The 18399-nt window shown below is 45.5% G+C and overlaps 1 long non-coding RNA gene across 1 annotated transcript; it reads right to left on the reverse strand.

Moving 5' to 3' along the window:
• Positions 1–16508: 16508 nt before the first annotated feature.
• Positions 16509–18116, reverse strand: LOC138493309 (uncharacterized). Its single transcript, XR_011276368.1, has 4 exons — positions 17705–18116; positions 17495–17601; positions 17299–17389; positions 16509–16901 (listed from the first exon to the last, which is right to left on the reverse strand). It is a non-coding gene; the product is annotated as an uncharacterized lncRNA (long non-coding RNA).
• Positions 18117–18399: the final 283 nt, after the last annotated feature.

The raw sequence follows: 18399 nt of genomic DNA on the forward strand, positions 1-18399 counted from the left end.
TCCTGTAGATCCCCAAAGGTTAACGCTCTCACCTTAGGTAAGTGAACGCCGTGCTCTCCATCTGCCTCGGGGCAGGGTGCTGTAACCAGTTTCTTCACTGGATAAGGGGAGCAGGCCTCTTGACTTCAGAGGACTGCTGTCCGTCGTTTACTGCACGAACGGTAAGTTTCGAGTAATTCTAATGTCTTTAAAGTCTTTAGTAATGATGTTTCTTGTTTTGCAGGGTTCCGGCGATGGCGGATGACGGGCTGAAGTGAGTTGAAGATGGAGCCTGTGTGATGAATAGAAGCGCCTGGAAGCACGTAAGTAAGCGCTTGTTGCCTGCTTCACGATGCGCTCTAACTGTCTTTTTATTTTGCAGGTACAAGTTCGGAGCGGCTGCAGGGTGCCGGAATACCCACTGGGTTAGATGTGGAAAGGAGTAATGGCACGTGAGTATTAAAGTTCCCCAATGTCTTTAAACGCACCTTGTTTTGTCTTTCAGATGCGGGATGCAGCGCCGAAGGCCTCCGGAGCGTGCGAAGAGTTGGTAAGCTTTTGTCTTTCAGATGCCGGAATGCAGTGTGAAGACCTCCGGAGGGCACGAAGAGTAGGTAAGCCTTTGTCTTTCAGATGCCGGAATGCAGCGCGAGGCGTTGGTGACAGCCGATGGACCAGGTAAGTGAAGAGCTGTCACTGAAGACCGTAATGCTAACCTGTTCTTTCTTGTCTTTATAGGTGTTGCTGAAGACTGGATTCAGGATGGTAAGCCTTTTTCCTTAGGCCCAGGATCAGATGCAGAAGACACGATGAGCGTTCTGCTGCAGAGGATGCAGAATAACGCAAAGCAAGATTCATCCATCGGGTGTGGTTTAAATAGCCTCCTCTAGTGCTTAGGTGTCTCCTTCCACAGCCACGCCTAGGTAAGAAAAGAGTTCCTGCTTTCCAGAAGAGTTCCAGTGTTCTGAATCTAGGGAGTGGCTCCTGCCCCACCCAACAGGAAAAGTAGTTCCAAACAGAAGAGGATCAGATGCTCAACTGGCAGGCAAGTAAGCAGCATGGTCTGCTGCAGGTAAGTCCACCCAAGCATTATGAGCCCGGCGCTTCCAGCGCTGGGACTGGGCATATTTATGAGCCTGGTGCCACTGGCGCCAGGACTGGGTCCAAAAGGTCCCAATTGGGACTGGTTGGCACTCGGAACCTGGGTTATGGATCTGCTTCCAAGGGAGTTGGGAAAACCCTGACCTTTTGGAAGCAGAGATCATGACAAGTATTATTTATGCCTCCATTTGCCTTCTTTTCTCCCTCTCTGTTCAGAGGCAGCACATTTCGCTCTCCCCTCTGCAGGCAAGAGGCTATCTGCCCTTCGCAGGCAGCAACACAGCTAATCGCTAGCTGGATGCACCCCTTTTTCCATCTAAGGTAGGCATATGCCATTTTTTCACTGGGACACGTGGCAGTTAAAGGGGTTTTCTAAAATAATGCATATTTACATGCACATTTAATTTTTAGGTCAATTAATTTGATGTCAACTGACGGATCTCAGGAGTCATCCCAGGTACTCTGCGGAACGCAACATTAGGAATTCATTCCTTCCAGCGTTTCCTATTAAACATTTTTTGAAAGGTAGTTACCCACTTTTCAACAATATATTACCTGTTTAGCATCATTTTATGCACCCTTGTTTCTGAAACTTCTTTCATTTAATTGTCAGAAAGCGTGTTTTCTCCGGTGTGACCCCTTGTCTGTCGATGTAGCCCTGCCGTGAGTCACCCCGCTTCCACCCATCCAAACGCTCTGCGCTGGGATTCCTGGCTCACTACGCGCCTGGCTATCTCCACTCACCCACAGATAATTGATTTGGTAATTTTTATGCCTTTGGGCGTTTGACTTTCTCTTTAAGCAATATGGGTAGTTGAATTGACAGGGTTTATCTCTTTCATATTATTTACTTTGTTTATGTCTGCTTCCCCACAGGGGCCAGTTGTTGTATGGTATTTCGCCCTGAGGAAGGCAACTTTAACTATGTCATGGAACTATTGGCCAGACAGGTGGCACTTTTGCCGAAACGTGGTCTAATGATGTCAATTTAAATTTACTGTTTATGTCACTAACTTTTGACACGCACACGTAGGCAGACCTGTCAACAAATCGTAGGACATAGAACAATTTTATTTCTGCCAACTCTTTGAGAACAACTTGTGCAGTGGCCCAATATAAGCCATAAATAAGAACATTGGCTGGAATCTAGGCCACCATACAGTTGGCAGTTTGTTGTCCAGTTTTCTTTTAGAATTCTCTTTTGTCTACTTTGTTCAAACATTTGAAAAGAAACCTATATTTAGGTTTTTGTGTTTTGGTGTCTCTTGACTATTAACCTTCCAACCATCGAACAAATGCATTTATATGTTTGTTATATTGCTTTATGTTTAGTTGTTTATGTATTATTTACACAGCTATTTCTTTGTTAAATAAATATTTTTTACGGTTTTTCAATCATCAGACTACCCTGTTTGCTTTCAGAGTCTGCTACAGCCTACACATTTGAGTGATATCCTTGTGGTACACCGTGACAAATAACTTGTTACTTGAACTAATTACTAATTGAACCTACAGCAGTGCGGACCCTCTTGTTTTAGTCTAGAGGAGAGACAAAGGACAGCACTGTGTCGATCGTAGCTCCCCTGGGGTCCAGCTGTCTGGCTAAGCACCAGTGGCAGAACCAAAGCCATTTGCTCCTGTATTGATATCTCGTCCAGGGCTTCCTGGCCGCCTGAATAATACGCATGTTATCAGTGGACAAGTTGAGGTGTTAAAAAGATCTGAACTCAGGCACCATGCCGCCAAGCTGATCGATTGTGGGGAGGTGTGCCACAGCTGCCGATCTCTCTGGTGAAGCAGGTCGGGAATCAGCGGAAGCCACAGATGCTGAAGGTCTGAAAACCAAAACCTGCCCGGCCACCACGGTGCTATGAGCAGAAGAGAACAATTCACTGTGCTCCTCAGCTTGCACAGCATCCGATGAATCAGAGCCAGAGGCGGGAAAGCATAGGCTCTCATATTAAGCCTGGGAATTTCGAGGGCATCCCCCAGAGAGGAGGCTCCCAGCCCATTCCAGGAGGTATACAGGGGAAGTTTCCTGTTTGACGCTGTGCGAAGAGGTCCACTTCTGGGGTGCCCCAACACCGGAAGATTTGCAAGAGGACCTCCAAGTTCAGTTCCCACTCGTAGCTGACATTGTACGTCGGCTGAGGGCATCTGCAGTAACATTCAGCTGACCCGGGATGTGTACTGCCACCAGCCAAATGCCATGCTGAACTGCCCATTCCCATATCTGAATGGCAAGATCCACAAGAGGAGGGGACTTGGTACCCCCTTGCTTGTTGATATAAAACATGGACACCACATTGTCCGTGCGGATCCGAACTACTTTGTTGACAATGACAGGCTGAAATGCTTTGAGCGCCAGGAAGATCGCCAGGAGCTCCAAGTGATTTATATGAAGGAGTTTGTCCTGCGGTGACCAGAGATCTGAAACCTAAAGAAGGACCAAAGTCGCACCCCATCCCAGCAGGGCAGAGTCCGTCGTGATCGTTACTAGCGGGCCGGGATCCTGAAAAGCCGCGCCCACCGACAGATTGCTGAGAGACGACCACCACACAAGGTCCGCTCTCATAAAAAATGGAACAGGAATCATTTTGGAGTCTCGGTCCACTGCTTGGTGCCAAGAACCCTGAAGAGCCATCTGTGTTCGCCTCATCTTGAGACGAGCAAGAGGAAGAGCCAAAACACACGAGGCCATGAGGCCCAGAAGCCTCTGGAACCACCAGTCCGACATGCTCTCTGACAGCGCAAACACCTGACACGTGGCCAACAGATCCGCCATTCTGTCCCTGTCAGATGCACTCTGCAGTCGATCATGTTCCACCAAAAACCCAGAAAAATCAGGTTCTGAGAGACTGTCATGGAGGATTTCCGCCAGTTCACCGACAGCCCAAGATGGAACAGGAGCTGGAGGAGAGACTGAAGATTGCTCAAGACTGATTGAGGACAAAGACTGCGCAGCAGCCAATTGTCCAAATACGGATACACATGGATACCCTGAAGCCGAAGATGAGCTGCGATAACCGACATCATCTTCGTAAAGACACGCAGTGCCGAGCTGAGGCCAAACGGGAGCCCTCGGAACTAGAAATGCTCCTTCCCCATGGAAAAAAGTAGGTATTTCCAATGCGGACTCCAAATCAGAATATGCATATAAGCATCCTGAAGGTCCACCACGCCGAGCCAATCAAACTTCTGTAAAGAGGACTTTATCTGACAGGGCGTGATCATCTTGAATTTCTCTTGGGGTAGAGAGAGATTGAACTGGGAAAGGTCTAGGATGGTGCGCAGGCCAGCCTGGTTGTGTTTGAGCACCGTAAACTGCCGGGAGTAGAACCCCTCCCCTCGCTCCCCTAGGGGAACGGATTCCACCGCACTGAGATCCAGCAACTTCTGTATCTCGGCTATGAGGGAAGGTGACCCCGACTGCTGGAAGGGAGGATTGATGGGTGGGGTAGGGGGAAGGGGCAAGCGGAAGCCCGCCCGAGCGACTGACAAGACCCACCAGTCCTTGGTGATGGCCTGCTACGCCTCTCAGTGAGACGCAATGCGCCCTCCCACCGGGGTCTCGTGCGAGCGCAGAGAAACTTCATTTAGTTGGTTTATTGGTGGCGCCACCACCTAAACCTGAAGAGGAGGCTGAAGAACGGGAGAAAAACCTGCCCCGTTGTTGCCGTCGGTGGGAATTTCCTGATGGAGTATCGACCCTACGGGACTTCCGATCCAGAAATCCCCTAAAACTAGAGGAAGACCGAGGCTGCAAAGATGTTCTCTATGCCCTGAAGGGCGGTTTCACCAAGACAGACAAGGACTTGGCGGTCTGCGTGCTGTCCTTAGTCTTAGTTCGACATCTGTCGTTGAGTGAAAAAGCTCCTTGCCATCAAAAGGCAGGTCCAGAACTTTATCCTGCAGCTCTTTAGAGAACTTGGTAGCGTGCAGCCAAACCTGACGAGAGGTGTCCACGCCAAGCATAAGGCCCCGGGCCGAGGTGTCGACATGATGCGCCGCGGCCTCCAGCATATCCTGCGCCAGGACCCTGGCATCTGACAATCCCGCTTTAAAATCCTCTAGTTTGTTAGCGGGAATGAATTCCTCAAACTTTGATAGACCTTTCCACATTTTCATATTCGCCCCCGCTAATACCAGTTCCGCGTTAGCTTGACGTAACTGCAAGGTCTGAATTAGCGAAAATCTTCCTCCCCGAACAGTCAAGAAGCTTGTCCTCTTTGGCCAGAACCTGTGGTGCTGCTGTAGAAGATGAGGCGTGTCTAGATTGTAATGTAGCAGCACCCACCACTGTGGATGAAGGGGGCAGACACAACGCTAAGGCCACTTCTTCTGAAGAATTAAGCCTATAACGAGCGTCAATCTTTATTTACAAACAGTCCAGAGTATGGTTTCTCCCAGACTTTACGGACCTCGGCTAAAACCTCCTTTTGCAATAACAAGCCGGTGCGCTCCAAAGGAGACAAGGTGAATGCCCCCGAAAGCACCCCTTCCTGCCGAACAGGTGCCTCGGGTACTGGAACATCCAAAAGACACATCATCTCCAGCACCTGGTCGTGAAAAGCTCTAACAGAGCGGGGCTGGTCCTCGCTGTCCTGATCCCACTCTGCGTCGTCTGACACATCCGGATCAGGCTGCGCAACATCTGGCACTGCTGGAGATTTGTCCACTGGAGATAAATGAGGCAAGGGAGGGCTGGTGGAGGTCCGGCCGGTAGAGGCAGAGCTGGCGGAATCACTGGTGCCATAACTGGGACCGACGGTGCAGTAGGGCATATCTCCCTAAACAAGCCTCGAAAATACTCCTTCATGGGGTCGGAGCACATTAGCTGTTGAAATTTGCTGAAAAAAGTGTCCTCCGCCGACGATTTAGTGGCGACTGGAGGAGGCCTCTCATGAGCGGAGTAACTCCATGGATGTAAGGGAGAGGGTTGCCACTGACGAAACGGATGAGCACAAGGAAAACGATGTTCACCTGAAATGCCACTCCCCACACCTAGCGCCGATGGTGTAGATGTAAGGGAGGTATCCAAAAGGGCCGCCATAGTCTTGGCGGGAGTAGCTGCCATTTTTTAAGTACCTGAGGCGAACTGCGACACGTGTGAAAGTGAATCAGGGGTCTCCACAGACGGGTCAGAGGTCTTCATCTTAGCCTTGACACAAGGAACCTCGGCTGAGCCACTCCTGTGTTGCCTAGAATATTTATGAGACATGCTATCAGCCAGAATAGCCTTCAACGGAAGGACCTCGGCAACGCCGGTAACAGAGGAATTCCAGTCAGAGACCTCACTCTGTGCCCCCTCAACAGAACTGGCATCACTGCTTGAGGGGGAATGATGAGGAGTACACTTCACCGACAAGACCTTAACAGGCCTCTCAGAACTGTTGGTCACCTTAGCCTCCAAACGAGGGACCTCGGACCTGAGCCCGGTAAAAGCCCTTTCACGAAAGGCCTCGAACTTTAGTTAAGTACAGAAAGCCTCCACAGAGGCCTCAGGGTGAACCCTGGTGTCTTTATGGGAGGCTCCAGTCAAGGAGACCTGGAAGCAAGCTCCGGTACCCGCCGCCTCAGTAGAACTGGGCTCATAAACAGCCCCCACAGGCGGGGCCTCGGATTGTAATCCGGTGTCAATAGGCCCCTTACGGAGGCCCTTGGAGAAAACTCCAGTACACTTTTTAGGCCTAGAAGGCACCTCAGAGCAAGCCCCGGTAACAGAGCTTTTGATGCTCCTCCTGGACTGGGAAGACCCCGGAAAGGAGTCCCCCGGCCGGGGTGCCCTAAAAAGTAAAGAACTCACCGGGCGTTTCTTTTTCTCGTCGATGAAAGTTTGATGAAAGTGCGTAGGGGGAGTGTGCTGAAACACCTCCTCCCACCGCTCTAAACGACGTTGAAGCGCCCGGACCGAAAGGGAATTGCAGTAAAAACACAAGTCCCACCGGTGGTCTGGACCAAAACACTCTAAACAAAGAGGATGGGGGTCCGCCCTAGCGAAGCATCGCTGACAGGAAGAACAATTAGGAAAGTCTAACTTAAAAGGCATAGACGGACTGCCACACGACTGCTAAGCCGGAGCAGGAGAGGACACTGGAGGGAAAAAATCTTCCAAAGATGCAAGTGCGTTCAGTCCCGATCGAGCGGAGAAAAGGACTGATGGGGGATGCGCTGGGCGGAGCTAAGGTGGGCGGGGTTACGGCCGCGTGCGGTGCCCCAAGTAAAAAGAGAAGGACACATTTTTGAAATATGTGATGCTTTTTACAAAGTGCTCCGGTCCCGTCCCACAGGGCAGAGCAATGTCCCATAAATATGGAGGAAAGGGGACGGGGCATAGGAGTATATGCTTTGGCATTCAGTGAGCCAGGACGGTGTTTGAATCAAAAATTAAATTCAGAGAAAATCAAATGTCAGCACACCTACCGACTATTAGCACAGTTGAGAGATGCCATATCTAGGATTTTTCGGTTACCTGAGCATACTGTACCAGGGTGTTTAGCACCCAAAAGATGAGGCCTCCAAACACAAAATGTGTCTTTAACTGCCAGAAGTTCTTTCTCAGTAAATGCATAATGCAGCTCTGGTTTGGTTAGTTTACGTGAGTGGAATGCAATAGGATGCAAAACTCCTCTAGTTGGACATTCTTGGGAGAGAACAGCCCCTAACGCAAAAGAGGAGGTGTCAGCTTTGACCAGAAAGGGAAGGTCAGAATTAGGGTGTTGTAGAATAGGACCAGGCATGAAGGCCATTTTGAGTGTGTCAAAAGCTTCCTGTTCCCTGAAGGACCAAACAAAGGGCAATTTAGGACTTGCTAATCTCGTCAGAGGTGCAACTATAGTGGAGAGGTTTTAAACAAACCGGCGATAGAAATGTGTAAAACCAAGGAAGGTCTGCACAGACTTTACTATAGTCAGAACCTGCCATTTAGAAATGGCTTCGGTGTTAGAAGTACGCATAGTAACAGTATGGGCTGAAAGCATGTATCCAAGGAATTCCATTTCTTGTACATGAAAAACACATTTTTCTGCTTTAGCATATGAATAATGGTGACAGAGCCCTCGCAGGACCTCCGTAAAATGGAGAACATGTTCCTGATATGACTTAGAATAGATGAGGATGTCATTTAAGTACACCACTACGTATAAATGCAGGATGTCATGCAAAATAATTTTCATGAAATGTTGAAATGTGCAGGGGTGTTAAATAGTTCAAAAGGTGTTACAAGACCCTCGCAAAGACCATATCTGCTACAAAACGCAGTCTTCTACTCTGACGCATTCGTACCAGATTGTAGGCCGCCCCTTCCGAAAGGTCTAATTTGGTATTGATCACAGCGCGGTTGAACTGGTCAAGTATGACTGATGTCAAAGGAATAGGGTTCCTGTTTTTTTTCTTCAATGGGATATTGTTTATTTCTCTGCAGTCCAAACAAAGCCTTAAGTCACCTTCGCATTTGGTACACCCTCGATACAAAAAATGTCAGACTGGCAGTGGGTTTTATTTATTTTATTTATTTCATTTGTTGATAGCACCCAAGACCCAGAGGTATCATGGCGCTAGAGGTTACATTGCAGTCAGACAGTACATAAGAGATAATGTTAAGGATTTTAAAGATGCAGCACATTCCAGACCAGGACTCTTCCTACTGGCCAGGGATGCGGCGCACAATAAAATGCTTTTAAGTTTATTACATTCAGATTCCGTTTTTGAGAAGGCAGCAAACCCGTCTCATACCCCCCTTGAACGTACATCCCGTGTCGCAATGGACCATGAACTAGGCCGGTGTGTAATCAATGAAATATTTATTTTTAATTTTGAATACAAATCAAACACATTCAATATAGGGCAGCAATCACCAGAGAGGTCATATTTACACAGTAAAATGATAGGATACACTTAGTTTAACCTTCTAACATCAAATACACAATGCACAAATGAATGAAAGCCAGATTACTTTTCGGGTAGTATTTTCAAATAGCACCACAGTTTGGCATTCCCCCTGCAACACTCATTCAAACCCCTGTTAACCAAGTTGTGTGTGGGTGGAGAGGAGTGGCAAGGAGTCAGGTATACTAGGCAAAAGTCAGAATGAACATCTGACCTACCACCCCTGAATGGGAGGCCAAAATCAGATGGAGCTCCCTTGAAAAATGAGCAAAATGGCACTCGGAATTACTGAATGGTGATTTTACATGTGGGTTTGAACGGATAAGGCAAGAATGTGTGTGGCTGTATCAAAGAAGCAAGAAAACTCACAAGCTACAAGGCAAGGTACTAAACAACGGGCATACAGTTTAGAAAATAGACTTTGGGAGGAAAAACAGTGCAGCAGGTATCACACGTGGTGAAATTGCAATAGCTTAGTTTACACGGGTTTAAAAAATAGCAAACAACTTAGGAAATGGGCTAAACAATCAAAATCGGAAGTCGGTTTTAATGCTAAGCTACAAAGGCACATGACAGGTATGATACTAAAGTGGATGGTTGACTCTAGATGGGTGACTGTATGGGATTCTTTAAGGAAAGGAAAATCAGATTTTTACACGGGAATCACTTTCGATGGCAACTCGGTTATGTTAAAATGGACACGGTACGCAAGGAGGTTACTTGCAAGGTTAACCTATCCACGCTGTGTTCATCTCTATGGGAAATTAATTTATTTAAAATAGTACTAAGGATTTACACAAAGACTGAAATGACTAGAAAGAATTGTGCTAACACATGAAGACTAACTCTGATTTTTCTAAGGACAGGATAAACAGAGGATTCTAACAATTTAAAAAGTCACTAGGATATTTATAGGATTTCTTTTAGGGTTTCTTATAGGGTTTGACAAATGACAAGGTAACAGAGCAAAGGATGCAGCTTTAATATTGGGGAGGGGTGATACTTACAAGAGCACTTTAATTGGGTAGGTTGGACAGATGACCGGGTCTCTGGACAGCAGGACAAGGGTCTGGTCATTGCGCAGCGGTGGCTCTCTTCTAAGGACACAGCGAGGCAAGCAGGGTCTGGTCACCGTGGACAGCGGGTGCATCAGCTGGGCAAGGGTTTTATTCTAGATCAGTGATTCTGCCTGGATAGGAGGTTCTGGATCTGGATCAGCTACCCCTGGCCTGGCACTGGAGGCTTGCAGGGTGACTGTCATGTACCCTTTCTTCAGAAATGCCTCTTTCATGCCATTCGTGTCCCCCACATGCTAGGATGACCCACATCGTCTCATTTTAATTGTGCAAAAATTACTTTAAAACCATCCTCATTTCACATTACTGCGTTTTCAGATTACTGAAATAAGTCTTAATATAACACATCTTTTAAATCAAGTAGGCTGGCTCTGTTGCCAAAAGTGGGCAGTCTTTCCAAACCCCCAGCCAAATGTCTTCCTCTGGTCAGCTTTGCCCAGAGGTTGCTATGATCCTAGGCAGTTAAAGCTGAGGAGAGGTGTTAAAGGAATTCACACTTCAGTGACAGGGCTGTCCATTGTCCCATGCTGCAGCAATGCCAGTCAGTCTAAGTCACCCCTTCCCACATCTCTGGGCCTTTCATGGGGACTGGTACATTAGAAGTGCCTGCCTTGCCAAACTGGTTTGATAGCAATTCTTGGGCCTAGCCAAGATGTTGAAGTTCTTTTTGTGGGGAAAGGTAAACTACACAGAGTACAATTTACCTATACTTTGGCAGCTTTTCCTCCCAACATATACAGTTTTGTTTCTGGGCATTTTACAGTATTATTTCCATTTAGCTTGTGCAATGTCAATTCACTGCTTTGTAGAGAAGTGCGACACGGGTTAATTTTACTTTCCCTGGTCATTTACAAATGCAATTTTCCTCGCATCTTCATTCTGAAAATTTCCCTAGCTCTGGTCAATTTTTTATACACAGGAACATGTTTGAGAAATGGGTTCTTTGGAACTGACACCAGTAAAAAGAGAAAGAGCGCTTCTCTTGAAATGTTTTGTGTGTGTTACTTTGTTTTCACAGTAATTGCCAGCCATATGGGCTGAAATGGATTTTCTCTGCTTGTCACAGATTTAGCTTGACAAAACATGCCATTCAGTGAGGAATGCCCCCATTTGCTGGTGTACACCCTGAATATGGATGAACATGGCTGTGTTTTACTAAAACCCAAGCTTAGTGATGTTCAAAAATGCAGAGAGCACCAGTGCAAAGTCGTCCTACATAGCACATTTTCTTTGGCAGTTTGAAGTTCTTGCAAATCCCAGCATTACAGCGCTGAGTCAGGCTGCCTTTGAGTTCCACTTTTTGTATTCCCATGTAGAAAGTAAGTGCAGCCATTCTCAGGATGTATGTGCTCCATCTCGCCCCATATGTGCAAAGCAGACACAGCACAGCCATTATTTCTGTAGCTGCTAAAATGCAGTTTTGTGATGCCAGGGAGTATGTGCTCAGCAAACACAGCACAGCCATGATTTCTTTGAAACTGCAAAATGCAGTTTTGTGATGCAGAGATTTCTGTTGGGTGGGTAAATGTACCCCACAGAATCCCCCCCTTGCTTTCCCGGGACATCTTGTTAAGGGAGAGTAGGGCAAAGTGGGGTTCATCTAGTGGAGTTCTTCTTTCATCAGGGAGTGATATGCCAAGATCTTCCTTCTGTCTTTTTCTTTCATCAGAGAGTGGTACGCCCAGATCTTCCTTCTGTCTTTCCTTGGAGAGTGTGGAGCGACACTCCCTTTCCTTCCTTCCCTCTCCAGGTCCCTCGAGAGGTCCTCAATTCTAGGAGGGAATGGAATTAGTAATCTAATAGGAGATAGATTAAAACAGGTTTTAGAATGTTTCACTGACAGTCTTCCAGGAAGGTTGACATCAGTGGGACAAGGCATATATTGACATTTATCAGAGTACTTGAACAATATCAGCAAACAAATTACTTAACAATGCAAAGACAGGATTGAACTTTTACACCATAGTTTCATTACATATTTTTGCAATAACATTGAAGAAAAGTACTCCCTGTTAGATAGATATACCTATGGACCTACCGATTCCCTTCTGCTTTTTCTTTTTCTTGCTTCTCATTCTCCAGATGACTCCTCTATTGACTTTTCTTTGGCTCCTCAATCAGCTGCAGAGTGTGCCTTGGGTGACAACTTTTTAACTGATTAATGTGGACCCATTTCTCTTCTGACAGCTCTCCTTTGGGGATACGGATTCTGTAGACAAGAGGTGAAATTTTGTCTACAATTTCAAAGGGACTGTGCCAGAAGGGGAGACATGTTCGCTCCTTAGTCTGGTTCCTGTGAAAATGATACAAGTAGACCCTCTCTCCTACTTGGTATTCCATTTTGGTTGTTTTTAAATCATATTGAGTTTTCATTCCCCATGCCAACTTCTCCAGATTCTGCTGAGTGTAAACAAAAGCATGCTGAAGGTGTTTTTTTAGCTTCCCAACATATTCATGAGTTATGGAAGTGTTTATCAGTGTCTGCTCTTGTGTTCTGTAGAGCAGATGCTGAGGTAGCACCATTCTCCATCCAGTCATCAGCTCAAATGGAGACATTTTGGTCACAGAAGATGGTGTAGATCTGATGGCCATCAGGACAAGCAGTAATTGGATGTCCCAACTTGGCCTAGAATCTGCCACAAAGTTTTTTAGAATGCTTACAATGGTTTTACTGTACCTCTCAACTCCCCCACTAGAGCATTGGAGGTATGCAATATGAAGTTTCCTTTTTACCCAGAGTACCTCCCACATCTTTGTCATCACTTCGCTGGTGAAGTGACTTCCTCGGTCTGACTCAATCCTTTGGGGAAGGCCAAAATGCAAGAAGGTGTGGTTGATCATCCACCCATTTGGTAAACAAGCATGTAACTGTTAACATGTAATTGTTCCCCCTACAGGAGCGAATCACAGGCCCGATGAAATCTACTTGTAAATCTGACCAAGGCAGTGTCATCCCCCTCTTCTGGATGGGAGCTCAGTGTGTGAGTGAACTTGGATGAAATTGTGCACACACTGTCACCCCTTCAAATATTGGTCAAGGTCCTGCCTGATGTGTGGCCAGTATGTAACCTCCCCAAGATTTCAAGAGTAGTAGGAAACCCCTGATAACCAGCTGTGGCCACGTTATGGGGTTGATTTAGCATTAGGTTTCGGAATGAGGTAGGTACAACCCACTGGTCACAACCAGAGATGGATCTCCTTACCAACACACCGTCTTGGATTCGAAACATTTTGGGACACTTCATCAGCACCCTGAGGTCCTCTTTCCCATTGTAATCTGTTTCCGTCAGAGGAAAATTCAGAGGGTCCTCAATGTGTTGGTACAATTTTGTAATAATCGGATCCCCTTTTTGTGCCATGATTTAATCAGCATCTGGAGTCTCCTTACTCCACTGGGCCGTTGAGAGTTCATTGTAAACATTTGTCTGGGACCTGGTGACAGCTGTGACCTGGATTTCCTCCAACAGGGACTCTATCTCAAGGAGATCCCCCTGAATGGCACCGGTTTTGGCCAGCTGATCAGCCAGGTCGTTTCCAGTTTTGTCTGGCCCCTCTATCCTGGAATGACCCTTAATCTTTTTCCAATAGATGGTCATCCCATTAGAGGTGACCAGATCATCAATATTTTGTATGAGCTTGCCATGTTTAAGTGGTTTGTTATTTGTACACAGCATGCATCTGGAACCCCAATTGATCAGGTGCTCCACAAACCCGTTCGGGACATAATCTGATTCGGTGATTATGACCAGTTCGTGGAGTCGGTGTTGCACGGCAGTGAGGATGGCCTGGTCAACTGCCATCAACTCCGCCACCCGACTACTTCAGGGACCGATTTTGTGCCCAGCAGAGGGTTCTGGAGCATCATTCAGTCAGGCATTCCCAACACCGGCCACCAGTTCCTTTTCCCTGTTGTTGTCAACATGGTAGGAGCACCCGTCCACATAAACTGTGGGCAACCCATTGCACTTGTCTTCTTCATAGATTTTGTGCAGGGAATTCAGGTACGCCTCCATGATGTCTTGGGTTTTGAGACTTTCGTCCTCGAGACAGTTTTCTCTGACACAATCATGCAAGTCAGCCAGAGCTTGCGCAAGGGGACTCTTTTTGTTTTGCCCATATCTGACCTCCAAAGGAAAGCCTTGTATGGACAGAATCCAGGAGGTAATTCTGGAATTACTTACATTTCCTGCCGGATTCTGTCACTTTGGAGGTATTGCAAAGGCTGTTGTGGAGTCTCCACTATGATGCGCTCCCCCTGGATGAATGGGTGGTAATTTTTCAATGCCCACACTGTTTCCAGGAGTGCTTTCTCACAATCGTTGAATTTTTCCTCCACGGAGGATAAAGTCTTGCTTGCATAGGAGATGACTTTATTGACCTTGTCATGCTTTTGGTATAATACTGCTGTCAAGCATGTATTCGAGAACCCCATCTCCAAGAAGAACTCCTTGTTTTTGACAGGGCAAGCTAGGCAAGGCGCTTGTGAGAGACTTCTTTTGAGTTGTTTTACTGCCTCGGCTGAGTATCTGTATATACCGCAAATTAACAAACCTTGTTTATAAAGAAATGTCCCATACCTTAAGTTTCAAATAATTCTTGAATGTTTCTCCATAAACGTGAGAAGCAACGGGTAGAAGTACAGGAGCCCGCACTTCTACCAGTTGCTTCTCACTTTTATGGAGAAACTCAGTTATTGACATAGAGCTTTCTCTACTTTTTTCTTTTCATGTTCTTTCCGTTGTGGAACCCTTGGATTGGGTATGTGTTTAAATTTGTTCATCTGAAACGTTGTTGTTACGCAATGGTTGACAATTGTTGAAATGTTGGTTAATGTAGATAGATCACTGAATCAATGTACCGCCCTGATGAAGGTTTTTTGTAACCGAAATGCATTGGCATCTGTACATATGATCCTAACCAGATCTGGTGCAGCCTCATTGAATATGACAGAATAATATTCAAAAAGAGCTACGAATAAGGGATGTGAATAAACATTTCTATAAATCATCAAAATTGACGGCGATAAATTTATTAATATATATGTTGTGGATAAACTATTTGATACATTTTTTTCCGAATGTTCAGCCCGCTTTAGGTCCAACTGCGAGCACCAGTTCTTGATAAAGTCACTGTCATTGTCATAGCAGTAATTGGGGATTGATCCTATCAGTCCATTTCCTAGATCCATGGAAATAAAAATGCTGGTCATCAACCGCCATTCCAATAATGGTGTCTGCACCCAGAGTGCACGCAGAGTGATACTCCTAAGGTTGTTGTTATCCACCACTATTGGAATGGTGTTGTGTTCTACATTAACTAATGGTGTTGGGTTTAGCCCCAACCCCTGTTGTTAAAGATGGGCATTGAGGTGTACATATGCGTTTGGATTTTGTAGCTTCTGTCCTCTTTTAATTGTTAAGTCAAGTGGGAATTGTCGGGTCTGTCCTTGGATGGTGACCTCCTCTCCAATTTGAACTTCAACTGCATACGGCAGCAATTGAGTTGACCGAAATGCCTTTTCAGAATTATCATTTGATTGCCAGTCGGGACCAGGTCTTGTAATTTATAAGGTCCACATTAATTGCAAACCGATTGAGAATGTCACTGCCTAAACAGAATGCAGCAGGAACATCTGGCAAGACCCAACAATTATGCTCTATGCTTTTGTCACCTATGGAAATTATGAGCATACACCTGCTAGGCAGAAGATGTTTGAAATTGGGAGTTTCCAGGCCCACTTCCCACTTATCAATTAATTTAAATGTGGGAATGGTGGCTCTTTTGGGAATTTCCTGAACGCGGCTTCGCTGATGAAGCTCTTTCCATTGTTCAAGCACACTCTGGCGAACGGGCTCCTTTCCCTCTTTTAACTGAATAGGGAGGAACAACTGTTCTCTTATATCATGAATGTTATGTTATGTTACTTGGCATTTATATAGCGCTTTATATATCATTGGTATGACATCAAAGCGCTGGTAGGTTGAAAGCCCTCGGCAACCGTATTTCAAGTCAGTAGAGAGAGATAGTGTCATATGGTGCATGGGTGCAATGGATATGTGTGCAGCAGGTGTAGTAGTTGGATGGTAGCTGCTTCCTAGCGATAGGTGTGGTGCTGAAGATATTAGTAGGATATGTGCAGTCTGGTGGGTGGACACCCAGACTGGGTTCCGGCTGCGTCAGGCCTGAGGAACACCTATGTGAGCACCTAGCCGGAATGTGCTCAGCTAGCTGCGTTTTATTAGGGTGACGAGCTGTTCATGGGGTCGTATTCGTATGTGAACAGCTAGGCCGAATTATCAGGGGTATAGCTGTGTTCTAGTTGAATGATGGTGTATAGTATAGAGTAACAACAAACCCAAGGTGGGAACCTCAACTTTCACTGATACCTAGAGGTAACACCAAGTAATATGAACAAAAATGGTACCAGGAGAACAAGAGAGACTGAAGAAGGTGGGCAGACAGATATGAAGCTCAAATCGGTATATTCATTTTATTAAGATTTGTCTAAAAAAACACATAGACGCATATTAATTTAATTCATTCTAAAAAGCATTGTACTAATCATACATTCATACATTCACTCTCTAATGCAATATTTAAATAATATATTGACATGCTAAGAAATTACAAAAGCTGATCATTTCATTAAACCACTTCTTTTCCATTGTGCTGTAAATCATTCACAATGTTATTAATCACAGTTCATTCCCAATATAATATCGACTATTGGTGCCTAAGACTATTGGTGCCTAACAATATCAATCTTCTTTACAATAAAAGGCTTCCCAGTTGGTTAATAGTTTCGACTCGACAAGTTATGTGTGTCTTCATCAGGATTGGATGAACAATAGCAACGTTCTAAAAGTAAACAAACATACAATTAAAACATTGTTAAAAAACATACTGCTGTCAACCTTCTATCAGTAACTCTCTCTCACGATTTGGACCAATCATTAAACACTAGAACAAAAATTGTCTCTGAGTCCAAGTGGGTGTTCCCTTGCCCATGATCCCATCAATACTGCTCAATGCAGCCAGCTTAAATGAAACCGACCAAATCAGTCCATTTTCATATACCCATATATAGTCCCCCCAATTTCATTTAGGGCTCCAGGGTTCAGAAAGGAATATAAACTCTTCCCATATTCATAATTAATAGCACATATCCTTTTTAGTGCTAAGTGCCCTCTCCATAACACCTACCGCCCCCTACTGTGATATGCTTCAGAATTCAAATACATGTAAGAAAACATACCTGCGAACCTCATTAGGTTCGCCTAATAGCTTGTGTCCCAGTAGCTTCTGGTGTAAGTCCAGTAAGGCTGGGTTTTCACAAAAAACAAGATCTGTGACAAGAACACAGGAAGCAATGAAACTTATTAGTGCCACACAATGGAAAATGCCTATACTAATCTCTTTGTAGGAAGATATAGATGACGAAAGTTCTATACCTAAACTGATCCGTTCCAAACACAGATCAGAAACTGGAGACTAGGTTACTTCTTGCTCCAGCCGAACGGGAAGAAAAATAACTCTTCTCAAGTTTTCAAAAAACCGTCTAGGAAACAAATTAAATCCTCTTAAAACTAGCGAAATGCGGCTCAGGCACGTATACTATTGCGGGCAAATCCGCCATCTCCTTAATGCGAAAAGCCTCTCACCTTCGTTATAGTAACGCTATCCCAATGGAGTAGCACTAGTCTCCCTTCTGTCCCGCAGCACAGTTTGTACGCTAACGGGCGTATACGCTGATGCGTGAATCTGTAAATCAATAAATAAACAGATCCCGTCAGCAGCAGCCCCAATAAACCGTCCGGTAAACAAACGCTTACTTCAAACCCGCTTACCTTGTTTGCAGCAGTCGGAGCCCGCAGTCTAACGCCGTGTGTCTCTGAAAGCACATGGACAGAGCCACGTCCATCATGGTCCCTCTTTTATTTCCAAATTTTTGACATAAACACAAAGGAAGGACTAAAAAACGACATTGTGTCCTACATGACATAGACACAAAAGGAGGACTAAAAAACGACAGTGTGTCCTACATGACATAGACACAAAAGAAGGACTAAAAAACGACATAGTGTCCTACAAGGAAAATAAAGTAAAGCAGACCCCTAGATGAGTTGGGGTCCCAAGTTAAACTGTACCGATGTTTCAAAGCAATATCGTCTTTCATGGGGAATTAAGACTCACCATAACTGCAGTATAATAATAGTGGAAAAATAATAATGAAAAAAGGGGGGAATCAATTCCATTCTTCTCGTTGATTCAGACCCCTCTCTAGACTATTGGTATGGTATATCCACCATTGTTCTTTTTGCGCTAGGCGTGCAGCCGTATTGGCCGCATCAGTGCC

Source organism: Ambystoma mexicanum, chromosome 10 (assembly GCF_040938575.1).
Source record: "Ambystoma mexicanum isolate Mex_15411 chromosome 10, UKY_AmexF1_1, whole genome shotgun sequence".
Lineage (NCBI taxonomy): Eukaryota > Metazoa > Chordata > Amphibia > Caudata > Ambystomatidae > Ambystoma > Ambystoma mexicanum.